The sequence below is a fragment of the Chiloscyllium plagiosum genome, chromosome 14, assembly GCF_004010195.1.
Source record: "Chiloscyllium plagiosum isolate BGI_BamShark_2017 chromosome 14, ASM401019v2, whole genome shotgun sequence".
NCBI lineage: Eukaryota > Metazoa > Chordata > Chondrichthyes > Orectolobiformes > Hemiscylliidae > Chiloscyllium > Chiloscyllium plagiosum.
Window position 1 is genome coordinate 67,096,568 of NC_057723.1, and position 12,333 is coordinate 67,108,900.

Below are 12,333 nucleotides of genomic sequence, written 5' to 3' on the forward strand. Positions count from 1 at the left end.
ACTCTCCCAGTATGCTTCACAAGGATACTGACTGACTGACTGACTGACTGACTGACTGACTGACTGACTGACTGACTGTGGACTCTCCCAGTCAGATTCACCGTGATACTGACTGACTGCACATACCTCCCAGTCTGATTCACAGTGATGCGCACGTAGTGCAAACTCATCCCAGTCTGATTATAAGCGATGGTGAGGTACTGCACACTCCTCCCAGTCTGATTCACAGTGATGCTGACTTACTGCACACTCCTCCCAGTCGGACTCACAGCGATGTTGACTTACTGCACACTCCTCCCAGTCTGATTCACAGTGATGCTTACTTGCTGCACACTCCTCCCAGTCTGACTGACAGTGATGCTGACTTACTGCATACACCTCCCAGTCTGATTCACAGTGATGCTGACTTACTGCACACTCCTCCCAATCTGATTCACAGGGATGCTGACTTACTGCACACTCCTCCCAGTCTGCTTTACTGTGATGCTGACTTACTGCACACTCCTCCCAGTCTGATTCACAGTGATGCTGACTTAGTGTACACTCCTCCCAGTCTGATCCACAGTGATGTTGACTTACTGCACACTTCTCCCATTCTGATTCACAGTGATGCTGACTTACTGCACACTCCTCCCAGTCTGATTCAGAGCGATGCTGATTTACTGCAGATGACTCCCCATCTGACTCACAGTGATGCTGACTTACTGCAAAATCCTCGCAGTCTGATTCACAGTGATGCTGATTTACTGCAGACTCCTCCCAGCCTGATTCACAGTGATGCTGATTTACTTCACACTCCTCCCAGTCTGATTCACAGCGATACTGACTGACTGCACAATCCTCCCATTCTGATTCACAGTGATGCTGAGTTACTGCACACTCCTCCCAGTCTGATTCACAGCGATACTGACTTAGTGTAGCCACTCCCAGTCTGATTCACAGTGATAGAACATAGATATAGAACATTACAGCGCAGTACAGGCCCCTTGGCCCTCGATGTTGCGCCGCCTTGTCATACTAACCTGAAGCCCAACCCACCTACACTATTCCATGTACGTCCATATGCCTGTTCAGTGACAACTTAAATGCATTTAAACTTGACGAATCTACTATCGTTGCAGGCAAAGCATTCCATACCCTTTCTACTCTAAGTAAAGAAACAACCTCTGACATCTGTCTTATACCTATCTCCCCTCACTTTAACGTTGTGTCCCCTCGTGTTTGCCGTCCCCATACTTGGAAAAAGGTTCTCCCTGTCCACCCTATCTAACCCTCTGATTATCTTGTATGTCTCTATTAAGTCACCTCTCAACCTTCTTCTCTCTAATGAGAACAGCCTCAAGGCCCTTTCCTCGTAAGACATTCCTTCCATACCACGCAACATCCTAGTAAATCTCCTCTGCACCTTTTCCAAAGCTTCCACATCCTTCTTATAATGCGTTGTCGGCTTGCTGCACTCTGGCAATTCAAAACACCACCCTGTTCCCTGGCCAATGTCTCTGTCTCAGGCTTGCTGCAGTGCTGAGTTAGTCCTTCAGTCCTGAGTCTGGGTTTTACCACTGTTTGCCTCTTGTCAGCGCACTCACTCCCTCACTTTCTTTACATACTGTCTGATAGACCATGCTTGTAAAACCCATTACACAGTCCAGCTTTAGCTGTGATTCTGCAATTGGACAATGTGTGAAGATTTACGCTGACAACCAATTTAGTTCAGAAACAAAAACAGGGAAATTGCTGGACAAACTCAGAAGGTCTGGCAACCTCTGTGGAGAGAAAGCAATCTCTTCTTCTGAAAGGTTATTTGACTTGAAATGTTAACTCTGGTTTGTCTTCACAGATCTTGACAGACCTGTTGAGTTTCTCCAGAAATTTCTGTTTTTGTTTCAAATCTTCGGCATTCACAGTTCTTTGTTTTATTTTAGTTCAGCAACATTACCCTCAGAGATAATGGTAGAGGAGCTAGCGTTTGATAAGGAGTTGTGGTAGAACTGGGGAGAGACTGTCTCTTCTTTTTCTTTCGTCCATTGGTATCAGGAGTGGAAAAAAGGAATTTAGCTGATTGTTATGCATACTGCTTTAACAGCATCCCACTATCTCAATGCAGCTGACTGTAGGAAACTGGAGGCTTCCTCACTGGTTTCTTATGACAGTCCTAGCTCTCTGTCAATGAATAAAGTGTCATTCTCCTCCACTTTCAGTTCTGTATCCTGCTCTTGGAAAGGAGTGAGAATCTAAAAAGCTGAAACACCACGGCCGATCAGGCCAGTCTGTTCCTGTTGTGAGCAGCTTTCCCTATGTAGAAAGACAGCAGGATTGAGGCTAGCCCCAATGGATGCATGCCTCCCAGTCTGATTCACTCATACCTGTGAGCCCTCCTGGTCAAAAATTAGAAGCTTTAACATTGCCCACTTGAAAATAGTCTTCTTCCATTTCATGTTCAGGGTAGATTTTACATATTGCACTGCATGTTTCAGACTGCAAATACGGTATGCATCATCCTTATTTGAACCTCCAGCACTTTTCACCTCCCGGTTACGCCCCAAGATCGCCTTATCCTCTTTCACCCTCATTGCTTCATTATTCTTCTATGCCCCCGTAACTGTTAAAACTCCCTCTGTTGCTACGGATCTAATTGGCATTTATACTGATCTTTCCGTTCTCTTCCCTGAACCCAAACACATCAACATACCTATGCTTCTCTCAACATTGATTCCCATCCCACCCCCAGATTCTAAAGTTTCCAGAAACACACTCCCCGGCATGAGATCAGTCAGTAGCCACACCCCCCCCCGCCCCTCATGATCTTGACATTCCCATCCTACTGAATCCAACTACTCATTCTTCCTGTGATGCATCCCTCTGTCTCTCAGTTCATTAACTTAATCCCAAAGACCCAGACCTGGATGCCTGTGACTTACCGTTTAGTTGCAATCCTGCCTTACAATCACTATCCTGAAACCAAACCTCCTCCAACCAAAGAAAGGACCTAAATCTCCATGGCCATAACTTAATCCCCAAAGACCCAGACCTGGATGCCTGTGACTTACCGTTTAGTTGCAATCCTGCCTTACAATCACTATCCTGAAAGTCCCTCCTCCAACCAAAGAAAGGACCTAAATCTCCATGGCCATTAAGAGTATTTTCCCTTCCTTGGTCTCTCGACATGCATTCCAGCCACCACTTTTATGGATGCCCACTCACCTATCTGCATCTTTCACTTCAGCCTCCCCCACTGACCTTACCTACCTTGCCCATACTTCTCACTGCTTGGACTACTCATACTCAGTTAATTAACATCCTGATATTTATTTGCAGTCCCTGAGAATGGCATTGTAGTGGCTACGCTGAAGGCCAGGCAGGATTATCCCACCAAACACACGCACACACACTTCTTCTACACAATTGGAACAGCTATTATATTCAATTAGGGAGAATGTAATAAAGTAGGGCAAATTAATTCTGGCAAGCTGGCCTAATAATAAGTATTTATGAAATGCAAATATACAAATGGATTTTTAAATTGCATTTAAAGTTTAGAGTACTTTGTTCTGAAACTTGAAGGGTTCAGAAAAGATTTACTAGGATGTTGCCAGAGTTTTGGAGGGTTGAACTATAGGGGGAGGTTGAATAGGCTTGGGCTGTTTCCCCTGGAGTGTCAGAGGCTGAGGGATGACCTTATGGAGGTTTATAAAATCATGACGGGCGAGGATAGGGTAAATAGACAAGGCTTTTTCACTGGGGTGGGGGAGTGCAGAACTAGAGGGCATAGGTTTAGGGTGAGAAGGGAAAAATTTAAAAGGGACCTTATGGGCAACCTTTTCATGCACAGGGTGGTGCATGTTTGGAATGAGTTGTCAGAGGAAGTGGTGGAGGCTGGTACAATTACAACATTTAAGAGGCATCTGGATATGAGTAAGAAAAGTATGGAGGGATATGTCAAGTGCTGGCAAATGAGACTAGATTAATTTAGGCTGTCTGGTTGGCATAGGCGAGTTGGACCGAAGGGTCTGTTCCTCTGCTGTACATCTCAATGGCTCTATAACTTAATTCTAAAAGTTCACACCACACCTCCGCCAATCGGTATACTAAATTTTACTCTCCCACCAGGGGCGGCACGGTGGCTCAGTGGTTAGCACTGCTGCCTCACCGCCAGGGACTCGGGTTCGATTCCCCCCACCTTGGGCGACTGTCTGTGTGGAGTTTGCACATTCTCCCCGTGTCTGTGTGGGTTTCCTCGGGGTGCTCTGGTTTCCTCCCACAATCCAAAAGATGTGCATGTCAGGTGAATTGGCCATGCTAAATTGCCACGTCAGAGGTAAATATTGGGTAGGGGAATGGGTCTGGGTGGATTACTCTTTGGAGGGTCGGTGTGGACTTGTTGGGCTGAAGGGCCTGTTTCCACACTGTAGGGAATCTAATCATATTAAGCTCCTTTGCTCATGTTTCTTCCCACTCCTGTTTGGCAGACAACATTTAGCTCAAGGCTTGTACAGCAGTGATAATGTCTCTATCTCTAGGCCAGGAGACATGGGTTCAACTCCCAGGTTGATTAGAAAATATCTATATGGAGGGTGTAATAGTGTAGAAGGGACAAGTTGGCTCAGATGGCTCGGTAGCTAGTGTGTTGCTCAGAATAAGAGTAACAATGGGGTTGGTTCCTGTTCTGACTGAGGTAAACTGGATACAGTATCTGCTTCGTCATCCTCCCTCTAAAAGAGGATGGCAATGGAAAACCACAACTGGCAAAATCTGCCAAGGAAATGGCTCATGAGTATCAACAGACATTGGTTTTGACTGGTGCAGATTTGAGGGGCCGAAGGGTGTTTTTCTGTGCTGTATTCTCTGATTTTATGACTATGACGATGAACCCTTGGGCAAAGCACACAAGACCATGATATAGATTAAAGAGTGAAAGAACTTGATGGTGTTCCAGCTAATTTTTAAAAGAATCATTCTTTTTGTTTCATGAATTACTCCCTAAATTCTCATTGAGGTTAGATTTGGATTCTGCTACGTCTTTATAATAACTAACCATAAAGCACAAGTACTGAAATATAAATGCAGCATGGACTGGGCAACTGGGGCTGTCTGTGAGGCTGTGATGAGGTTAAGCTATTTGAAGATGGCTGATGGAACAAAACATTGGCGTTGTCACCTCAGTCCTGCCCTCAGAGTATTTGTTCACCCCTCAGTCCTGCAATCGAAGTGTTGGTGCCCCCTCAGTCCTGCCCTTGAGTGTTAGCATTTCCCAGGATGGAGTGCAGTGAAACGTGAGATTGTTCTTTATAGATGGGACTGGCCCCAACTGCTGTTCCACATTGACCTCTTTCCACTTAATCCCAATGCCACTGTTTCAGTAGGTGTTGGTTTGTTCGTGACTGATTTGATCTTCTCTTTTTATTCACAGAACTCGAAGCAGTTCCTTTCCAGGTAAGTTCCTGTCTGTCATACAGTAACTGCTGCTGATATGGAACCTTACCCTGTAGCTGGGGACAGACTTGTTACGGCACGGGGTAAACTCTTCTGCTAATTTAAAACAGACACTCAGAAAAACTCACATTGTGCCGTAATCTGTTAAATTTTGAGTGGCAAAGAACTATCCTAAATATCACTATTTAAAAAAAATAACAATTTTATTCTTTAAGTCCAAAAGAGAACATTAAACAACTATTTACAACTCCTTTTCTGAAACCTAGTTTTACCTCCCACTTTACAATACTGGTCTGATAAATTCCCTCTTAAAGTTACTGCAAATCAATTTTCAAAACCAGTTGTCATCTTCCGATGAGGATCTTTCTCTGTAGATTCCTCTAGATCATCTTCGGTCTTCTGCTGCACAACTGTCTTATGGACAGATACTTTTCAGAGAGCTATTCTGCTGGCAGTTTGTTGGTGCTTGGTTGCACTTTGCTGTTCTCTCCAGCTGTTAAAAATACCTGATTTTTATATACACCAAAACATCGGACTGGCTCACTGGTTTTTATTGTCATTCAAAACAGTAAAATTCAAATTCAATTGAAGTTTGGGAGCTGAAGCATAATTTAAACTGATTGACCAAATTTGAACTTGTGTGTACCACGGCAAAGCAGCTCCAGCTATTTGTTCACAATCAAATGTTACGTTTTAACATTTTTCAGCGCAATCTGTGCCAGCCAGAAGTTTCAGCTCCCTTAAAGGTACAGTACACGTCTACAATTTCATAACACCTCCCGCTTAAGAAAAAGTGAATCATCATAATGAAAAGATGGCTTCATTTTTTTCTATTCCTTAACCACATTACCATGACATACATATAACTTTAATCGAAGTCCATCTTCACTGCTTCCCATATATATAACATTGGATAGAGACCAATCTCATCTGAACTTTATCAGTTAAATCTGCGATAACGCATCTGCGGTTACATTCTTATGATCCGCAACATGCACAATTTGTAAATTAAAAGTCTGTAACATAAGCCGCCAATGAAATAGTCTCATATTCTTGTCTTTAAAGTGCTCCAAGAATGTAAGAGGATTGTGATCCGTGTGCACAACCGTCTCCGACACATTGTCGTGACGCACACATTAAAATGTTGTAAGGCCAGTACCAAACTCAATAGTTCATTTTTATCGTGGAGTATTTTCTCGGGTGGATGTTGGGTTTCTTTGAAAAGTAACCAACAGGCAGTTCAATCCCATTGTCATCTTTCTGCAGCAGCACAGCTCTAACTCCTATGTCACGAGCATCGATGGCAACCCTGAAGGGTTTCGAAAAGTTTGGTGTAGCCAAAACTGGTGTGGTGGTTAATATTGCTTTGAAATGATCAAATGCCACCTGACATTGTTCTGACCACCGAAATTTTGCGTTCTTCTTCAGCAAGTCTGTTAACGGTGCCACTACGCTGCTGAAGTTTGGAAGAAACTTCTGATAGAATCTGCTTCGTCCCAAAAACTGAAGCACCTCCTTCTTCGAGGTTTGTGGTGGAAAGTCCTCAATGGCCTTCTTTGCATTCCGTGGGGTCAACCTTCCATGACCGATGTTATGTCTCAAGAACGTCACCTCTGCTTTCACGAATTCTGTTTTCTTTAATGTTATAGCAGTTTTGCTTCTCTTAGTCATTCAAAGAGCTCTGCCAACTTTACCATGTGATCTTTCCAGGACTTACTAAAGATCACTACATTGTCCAAATAGACTGCACAGTTTGTTAACCTAGCCACAACTCTGTTCATGAGTCTTTGGAATGTGATAGGTGTGTTCGTCATTCCAAAGTGCTTTAAGCTGATATAGCCCATTTGGAGTTACAAACGCAGAATTTTTTTTCACCATCTCTGATAAAGATACCTGGCAGTAACCACGCATTAAGTCCAACTTGGTTATGGAACTGGCTTGTCCAATTTTCTCAATATAGTCCTCCAGTCTTGGTATTGGATATGAGTCCAATTTTGTTATGGCATTGACTTTCTGATAATCCACATAAAATCGTTGAGTCCCATCAGGTTTTGGAACTAACACAATTGGTGAACTCCACTCGCTCTGGCTCGGTTCGATGGTATTCTCATTGAACATGGCCTCCACCTCCTTGTGGACCTGTCTGGCTTTGAAAGGATTAAGCCAATAGGGGTGTTGTTTTACCAGAACATCATTCCCTACATTCTCTTAATGTAAAACAGCATTAGTCCTCCCAGTCCAATTCCTACATATGTCCTCATATTGCAGTAACTACGTTCTTTGCTCCTGAGAAAGGTAGTTTACTAACATATCCCACTCCTCAAGAACTTCTTCATTTTTTAACATATTTTGAGGCTCATCATTATCCTCAAAATTTGGATTTGATTCCTCACTCTGCGGGGCAGTAACTAACACCTGTTTCTCCAGTGCTTTCTCTCTATGATAATAACCCACAGGAATATCCTCTGCCTCCTTTTCGGAGTATGCATCAACTCGTCTTCCTGTTGCAAGTCCATTAGCCTTTCAGGACTAAACACTTCTGTTTGATCCTCTGCTTGTTCAGGTTTTTCCTGCACCATTACATCAAACAGGGTATCCGCTAACTGAACCTCAACTCCTTCATCTTTCTCTTCAGCTTTTGCTTTGTGCTGTGACTTATAATAGTGGGATATTGTTATACACAGTCTGGGAAAATGCCAGGATATATCTGTTTCAACTCCTCGGTTTCTTGGTCTTGGGCTTCTCCACAACAAGGGGGTGTCACTCCCACCTTGGACCTTGCTAACTGTTCCCAAGAACAACCTGGATTCCTGGAACTGATGCTCTGTCAATCATTCCCACTGTTACTTCCCCAGTCTTGAGTTGGTACTCCAACCTGATCTTACATAGGGGAACGCTACATTTCTGCCCATCTATCCCACAAATTACCACACTCTCAAGAAACAGATCAGAAAGAGTACAAATTCACTCATCTCTTAGAGACTGGTTAGATCCTGCATCACTGAAAATTATAACTTCTTGCCCTTCTTCCTCTGTTTTTTTCTGAGTAAACTTTACCCACAGTGGTGAACTCTTTATAGAGATCAGGTACTAACTCCATACCCAGCCCCTGCCAAGGCTGTGCACTCTCCTGCAGCTCCTCAGCTTTTCTTGGGCTCTCCTTTACTACTTTCACTAATGCCACTGGCTTAGCTTCTTTTTCCACATCATTTTCCATAGTGCCTTTCTTTAATAACCAGCACTGGGACTTTATGTGTCCCCCCCTTTACATAGTGGAAACACTTGAGGCCCTTCACCTCCTTTCCATCCTTTTGGGCTTCTTTTTTAACCTGTGGTAAACTCTTACCAATGTTCTCTATCTACTCTTTGTTTCGTAGGATCTCCCCTTCTCCCAACTTCTATCCAAAACAGGATGAAATTCTGGCTGGAAGCTTGTCTTATTCAACAACATGCACCCATTGGTTAACTCTGCTGTTCTTCTCACTTCCTGAACATCCTGTTCCTCCACATGAATTCTTATCACCTCTGGAAGTGAGTTTTTTAAACTCCTCCGGCAGAATAATCTCTCTTAGAGCCTCATGGGTATTATCTATATTTAAAACCTGCACCCATCTATCAAAATGACTATGTTTAATTCTTTCGAACTCAACTTAAGTCTGACCTGGTTCCTTCTTTATGTTTCTGAACCGCTGTCTATACGTTTCTAGTGCCAATTCATAAGCACTTCAAATAGCCTGTTTGGGGGGATCCAAGATGGCAGTGATCTAGGAAGATCGTGTTGCAGAGCTCCGCACCGCGGAGATGTTGGGGATGCAGGTAGAGGAGAAGCTGGCCCCGATCTCTCTCATGCTGCAGAAGCATGAACAGCAGCTGGGAGACCTGGAGAAAAGAACGGATGAGATAGAACACAGAGTTGCAGTGGTGGAAGTTGATACCAGTTCCTCCAAGGATAGGATCCAAGCCCTGGAGAAGCAGGTCTGTAATTTGCTTGAGCAAGTTGACGACCTTGAGAACAGGGGCAGTAGAAAAAATATTTGGATCGTTGGTCTGCTGGAGGGTAAGGAAGGTGAGCGGCCAGTGGAATCTATTGAGGACTGGTTGCCGAAATACCTTAACTTGGAGACTGGAATAAGAAGCTTGAAGATTGAGAGGGTCATGGCGCGGAGGTCAGCTCTGAACCAACGTCCTTGTCCTATCTTGGTGCGGTTTCATCACTATAGAATAAGGAGAGAATCGTGGAAACATCCAGAATCGAAAGGAAGGATCCGAAGGCCCTAGTTTATGAGGGCACCAAGATCATGTTCTTCCAGGACTTCTCAGCAGTGGTGATCCAGAGGAGAAAATCCCACGGTAACGTCAAAAGAAGACTGAGGGAGCTCAGAATCCAGTACTCTCTGAGGATCCAGTGGTGCTGTGGATCATCTTAGATGGATCTGTACATCTCTTTGACATGTAGGAGAAGTCAAGAGACTTTGTAGATAAATTAACTTAATCTGAACAATTTAGTATGTACAAATATCAGTGTTGATTGGATATATCTCTGTATTTCTTAAAAACAGAGGAGGTCCAGTAGGGGTTTCTTTTCGTATCTTTTTTATCGGTAATAATCTGGTCTAAACTATATTTGGCAGGAGTTGAGATGTGTACTTGCAATTTTCTAAGTTAAGGATGTGTGTGGTACTTATCCTGTATTTTTCAAAATTTCTTTATTCACATTGTTATTTCATGGTGTATTTTCTTTCTTTTCTGCTTGTGCTTGCAGTGCAGCTCTAACTATGAGGAGGGAAAATGATTGGGATGGCTAGATGCCTACTTACCGGCAGTTTATACCTGGTTTAGGTATTTAAATGCCTTGGCTGCTATATTAGCAGCTGGATGGGAAGTTGGGTTTTGGGATGTGAAGTTGTCCCCTTTGTGCAGCGGGAGGGTGGGGGGAGTTCCCCTATTCAGCACCATTGGCACTTTATGTGTTGGTTTGTTTTTTGTTGTATGTAATCTTTGAAGAAGGGCTTATGCCCGAAACGTCGATTCTCCTGTTCCTTGGATGCTGCCTGACCTGCTGCGCTTTTCCAGCAACACATTTTCAGCTCTGATCTCCAGCATCTGCAGCCCTCACTTTCTCCTGTAATCTTTGATAGCTTTGTAGGTTTGTTAACTGTACTGGTTTTAGTTTATGTGGTTTTTATGTTCGATGGATCTTGTGACACTAAGGCTCGGCGATTTATGGTTTGTGTTCCTCCTCTCTGGAATTTAGATGTAACTGCAGAAGGTTATGGCTAATGATTTGATTAAGTGGTGTACCTGGAACATTAAGGGGAGTCATTCACCAATTAAGAGGGAAAAGTCTTAGAAAGGAGAAGGTGGATATTGCTTTGAAACAGGAGACACACTTGGACGACAGGGAGCATTTGGAACTACAGCAGAATGGCTTTGATCGGGTTTACTTTTCATCTTTTAATACCAGAGGTAGGGGAGTGGCTATATTGATAAAGAGGAATCTCCCTTTTAAGTTACTAGAGTGTGTTAAAGACACACATGGGAGGTTTGTAATTCTCAAAGCCATGATAAACAAGGAAGAATATGGTGTTTTAAATGTTTATTGCCTTCCGGTCCATCCCCTCAAATTTCAGTTGGATGTGTTCTCTAAACTGATCAGTCTCGAGTCCTGACACATCACTCTAGGGGGAGACTTTAATTGTCTCATGGATCCCACAGTAGACAAGTTGCCCAAAGGCACCCCCCCGATACCCTCTGTACAAACTAAGCAATTAATGGATCTGTGTGCGGAGTTAGGGTTGGTGGATGTCTGGAGGCGTCCCCCCCTACAGGCAGGGATTCCACCTTTTTTCCAATCTACGCAAATGTCAGACCAGGATTGACTTTTTTCTAACCCCTCTGGCAACCCTGGATTTGATGGCATCTTGTACGATTGGTAATATTACCATCTCCCATCATGCTCCAGTGTACCTATTGGTTAAGATGAAGGATGGTACAGTGGGTCCGAGACACTAGCAAATTGATCTCTTTATCCTCAAGGATAATAAGTTTGTGGAGTACTTCTCTAGGGTATTTCAAGCATTCCTAGACATTAACTCAGGCTCGGTTAGTAGCCTGTCCATCCTTTGGGAAACTGCCAAAGCCTATGCCGGGGATTAGTTATTTCCTACTTTGCCAGTAGGAAGTGGCAGAAGGGTGAGCAGCAATGTCTCCTCTAGGCATGGTTGAAGGCAGCTGAAACATTTACTTTGACAGGGCCTTGTTGGTCGAGCTACAGAGGATTATGGTGCTGCAGTCTGCATTGAATTCCGTGCTCATGCAGGCAGCAAAGAAGGAGCTTACTTTTGCAAAGCATAGGTCATACAAGCATGTTGACAGGCCAGGCGTATCTTGCCAGGAAAAGGAGTGCCCCTCAAACCATTATTGCATTTAGGGAAGGGTCTGAGAACCTAACGTGATTCCAAAAAGATTAATGTGGCATTCCAGAGATTTTACTCTGAGTTAAACCAACCTGAGGGTTGTGAGGTGGGGAGGGTCAAAATGGAGCCCTTTTTCAAGGATCTGGAGCTCCCGGGCTTGACCCCCGAACAAGAGTCTTTCTCAATACCCCCTTATCAGAGCAAGAGGAGCAGGATGCTGTGAAGCAGCTTCAGAGTGGCAAGGCACCTGATGGACTTCCCAGCAAAATCTATAAGGAATTTATAAACATATTGTCAGGCCTGATGCTCAACATGTTCAATGATTCAGATAGCCATGATTGTCTCCTGCTATCTCTGATAGAGGCCAATATTTTGCTTATTCTTAAAAAGGGAAGGTCCTGGAGGACTGTGGTTCGTTCAGGCCCATTTCACTCATAAATGTTGACTTTATAATTCTCTCTAAGGCTCTTGCGTTAAGGCTGGAGAC